A 4,836-nucleotide genomic window follows, 5' to 3' on the forward strand; every position below is an offset into this window, starting at 1 on the left:
GAGGAAATATGAATAAAGGAACAGGGCCCATTTGGAGAACTATGAGTGGTTTGCATAGGGCAGGTGGAAGGATGTAATAGGACTTTAACCCGGAAAAGTGAAATTGAAGTCAAACAAGTATCTTATAGCCATGAGATATGTAGTTGCTTTATGGGGTAAATAGAGCCCTAAAGTAAACTGAAGGGGTAGTAAATGAACATGCATTAACTCTACAGAAAGCAACTTTAGTTGGGACTGTGCATGGAAGACACTCTACCCTTAGAGATTGGCTGACTGATAAACAGGTAATTGCAATACAGTGTGGAGGGGGTAATAGAGTGTGCTAGTCAACAGAGAAGGTAGTGGGGCAGGAGAGGTATGATCCAGATATTACACCCCATGAGAGAAGAGCTGATGTGTCTTATTTACCCTCTATCTCTAATGATAAGAAAGGGTCTGGTCCGTAGTAGATATATGGTAAATATGTTGAATATGAAGTGAATATGAAGTTACACCTAATCTAAAATCATAAGAATAAATAGGGATGGATAGCCTGCTGAGGTATTGCAAGAAGGTAGCCTACCTAAAACTTTCAACATTAAAGATCAAGAGTTGAATTTTTCATCCCAGTTTTTAAAATTTTCTATTTATCCACACAAATTTACCCTTGCAATTTGCTAAACCTCCACTGTTGACAATGGGTCCTAGCACAGGACTTAATACAAAGTAGATACTCTATAAAAATGTATTAGATTAATGGTTGGGTAGGTGGGTTAATGAATGGATGGATGAAAGACTGCATGAATCATTCATCTACAAGAAGCCAGATATATTGGAGAAACTCTACATAATATTACCTTGCTACACGTATTTTTCTGGTCCATTGAGATGACTGGAAAAAAGTCAACAAAATGTAAACCCCATTTTTTAAAAACATATGTAAATGTTAATAATGTAAATTCTTATACAATAATTACTGCTCTCATTAAAAGAAAAGAGCAAAAATGCAAATGCCATAACCAAAGTACAACCCAATATATCATATATAAACAAAGAGGGTTAAATAAGTCAAGCACCATTAGGAAAGAATAACCCCCTAAAAAATAACTACTGAAACCATGTGAGGACTTTTTTCTTTAAATATATGCTTCTTTGTTAAAAACATCCACATAATCTCGAAGATATTAGTCTCCTCCTCATGGCTCAGCACTTCAAATGCAAAACTTAACTGTTATCCATATAAAGCATCTGCTTTCCACATATGCCAATTTTTCCAGAAGTTCTTTAAATATCATATTTTAATGATATCTGAGCTTGCCACATGTTCGGGACTTAGAAAGGCCAGCAGTCAATGAACTTGCATGACATTCAATTAGACCTCTAAAAAGTCCTGGATTTCAATGATAATAATTATATTCATAATAATGTATGCCATGTATTGACCTTTATGAAATTTTGCTCTAAGCTAACCACACAACAAACATTAGTTCTAATATTCACAATTTGTGGTGCATTCATAGTCGGCACTAAAAATACTTTCTCAGACCTCCCAAAATAACCATGGCCCATATATACCAATAATCATGGTGCAAATGCAGTATCAACTGGAGAGCGCTATAGACTGTTTCAAAAGTCTCCAAATCAGCATTTGCTTTAATCCAAGAATTATAGAAATAATTAACCTAAAAAAATAATTAAGGATAAGTTCAAAGTTTTCCTAAAAGGAAAAGATTTTCCAGTTTTAATAGTAGCAAAATATCAAAAAACAATTTTAAATGGCCAACTACAGCCATGGGAAATTATGTGATGTGAAACAGAGTTAAGGGTATTAATATAGTCATGGTTTACAATTAAATAGGAAAAGTATGTTATAAAATTTCAGGTAAAATGGCCCAAATGTGTGCAAGTGTATATGTGTACACATGGACAAGGGGAGGCCCTCCAAAGACATACTCCAGGGTATTAACAGTGGCTGTTCTATAGCCGGACTGTGAAGGACTCCTGGTTCTTCCATTCACTTACCTGCATTTTCCAATTCATTTTTTCACAATCATCAACTTTTGCAACTAGTTGCTCTTCCAACTTAAAAAAAGCTACTTTAATTTTTCTTGAAGATTTTATTTATTTGAGAGAGAGAGACAGAGATAACAGAGAGAGCACAAGTGTGGAAGAGAGGCTCCTCAGCAGGGAGCCTGATGCAGGGCTCAATCCCAGGATCCTGGGGTCATGACCAGCTGAAGGTAGATGCTCAACCCACTGAGCCACCCAGGCGCCCTGCTACTTTATTTTTTTTTTTTAAGTATAGTATTACTTTTAAGAAACTTGCTTATACTTCAAAAAGATTAGCCTACAATCTACGTCAAATGTCAGAGGTGGTGGGATGTTTCATCCATTTTGTCTTAAGAAAGACACCTGAGGGTTATCACCTCAACATTTGACATCCCTGAAAATTCATAATGTGAGCTATTTTAACAGTTCAAAGTATTTATATCTTGAAAAATTATAATATGCCCCTTCCATTCTTTCCCTTTTTTCTTGGTCCCCTCCCTCTTGTATTTGTAGTTGGTTTGATGGAATTGGGTTAACTGAACTCTGAACTCTATCAATGCTCCAAAGCCTCACACACACACACAGGTGATTTTTCATATTTATTATTTAATAAGATCATTTCTAACTAATATTTTAACTTGATTTATCAGTTTCCAAGGTGACATTTTGCCACCTAAAACAAAAGAAAATCTAAAACTTAAGCTGTACCTTTTTTTTTTAGGTTCCACTCAGGAAAGAATGCACCGAACACTTTTACATTTCTCTCCTTTCTTTCCTTTTTTAAGGGAATGACAAAGACCTAGTTTACTGACTTTACTTTTTTAAATCTAAGCTTACCATTACATATTTAAGCAATTGTCAAAAGTTACTCAGATTTCAGTATTCAGGCACAACTAGAAAACATCCTCAATTTGTGTCAAATGAGAAATGGATTTCCACTAATGTATTAATATATCTCACCACTAAATGCTGAAAAAAAAATTGAAATTATCTTTGGGGAAGATTCATCCTGGCAATGTTAACTTTACGGCACACTGACACTACTTGGCTCATGTTTCAAGCACAGTGGAAAAGCAGGTCCACACCGGTGTTAGCAGACAAGAGTCAGGTCACTTTGGATCACGTTTAATAAAAAAGCAAAGTGCATACAGAGATTTATGACCAAAAAAAATGGTTCTATTATGGGGTCCCAACAATAAACTCAGAAGTCTATGATAAACAGAGCTTCGATGAGCTGTGTATAAATAATTCAGGTGCAGTTATACTGAAAGTCGAATTCATCTGAAATCTTCAAAGACACACAAATGTTCCTGCTAATCCTCAAATGAGCTGGATAGAGTCAACATTTCTATTACATACACGGGTTTAATCATTTGTTGTCCAATCATAGCAGCTGCTCCTTAACATTTATAAGGACTTTCACTGGTGGTCTTCTCCAACTTCTACTCTTTCTCCACCATTCTCAACAATTCCCTTTCTAGTGATTTTTCTGCCATTAACAATTTTAGTAGAACATAATATAGATTTGAAGTTGTGCATCCCCTCCCACCAAAGGCCATGGAAGAAAATGAAGTGAGGCCCTCTTGACCTGGTGAACCAAAAGAAGTAAATCCTGTATCAATGAAGAAAATACACCCTCAAAAAATATGGAAATCCACTGAAAGCAGAGAAAAACAACCTGTACCACAGCACCTGCTTCTGCAATTTGTGTCAAATGAGAAATGGGTTTCCATTTACCCCCAAAAAAAGTCCTCAAATGGGTCTTTGAAGAAACCCAATGAAAACAGTCCCTTCCACAGAAAAATGCCCTGAAGACCTGGTCTGGGCTGCAGAAGCTGAAGCCAAATCCAAAGGGACTATCAAAATAATCTACCTCCACCCTCCACCTCCACCCTCCACCTCCATTTAATCCTTCTTTGACCTATTTATCATAGACGTCCTCTTTTTTAACATCTGATAACACCTCATACGCCTCAGCTACTTGTCTGAGTTTTCCCTCCACTTCTTGTTTATTCTCAGGATGCCACTTCTGTGCCAGATTTGGATGTGCCTTTTTAATAAGCTCGACTGAGACATGTCCCTGCCCGCCTAGAACTTCAGAGTGATCCAGCAGGTTGAACCGGCTGTGGACCGAGTGTGAGGACAGAGCCACAGGGGGCAAGGGAGAAATGGGGTGCAGGGCCAGGACTAGGAACCCCGAGTAGGGAGAGGTGGGACCAGAGACTTGGCAGGCGCACCCCAGACCTTCCACAGGAGGACTCTGGCAGAACTGGGGGCCCCTTCTCGCACTCTCCATTCTTTCCTTTCTCCCACAAACGAGCAGAAAGTAAGTGGTAACTTTCTTATTCATCTCATTCCAAAGAATAGATGCTTCTCTAATGAACCCGCATGTAACTCCATTTTTAGGAACAAACTTTTCAAGTATAAACGTCCATAAACGTCTATTCCATCATCTTTTTTAGTTTGCTGGGTCACATTTTCCAGAAAATGAAGAATATTGGAAGAAGTCCCAGAAAGCCTGGGGCAGGGCCACTATACATCATGAATTTTGACATAGAATTCTACTTTCAAGTAGTTTTCTTTTCAGCTTTTTAGTTTGGAAAATGTTATTTTCTGAGGTGTGCAGCTAAGATCTGCGAACACCACCACAATGAGAGATACATCTTTGAACCGTTTGCAGGTAAGACAATTAACCTCACTGTTAAAAAAAATATACATATATAATATGTCATATTATATATATTATATAAATGTATTTAGTCAGCCCACTTACCTAAGGATGGGATGAAAATTATACCAAATTATGCC

The 4,836-nt window shown here is 37.3% G+C and overlaps 1 pseudogene; it reads right to left on the reverse strand.

Moving 5' to 3' along the window:
- Positions 1–3,435: 3,435 nt before the first annotated feature.
- On the reverse strand, positions 3,436–4,324 carry LOC112921206 (dnaJ homolog subfamily B member 6-like; annotated as a pseudogene).
- Between the last annotated feature and the right edge of the window lie 512 nt (positions 4,325–4,836).

Source organism: Vulpes vulpes, chromosome 8 (assembly GCF_048418805.1).
Source record: "Vulpes vulpes isolate BD-2025 chromosome 8, VulVul3, whole genome shotgun sequence".
Taxonomy (NCBI): Eukaryota; Metazoa; Chordata; class Mammalia; order Carnivora; family Canidae; genus Vulpes; species Vulpes vulpes.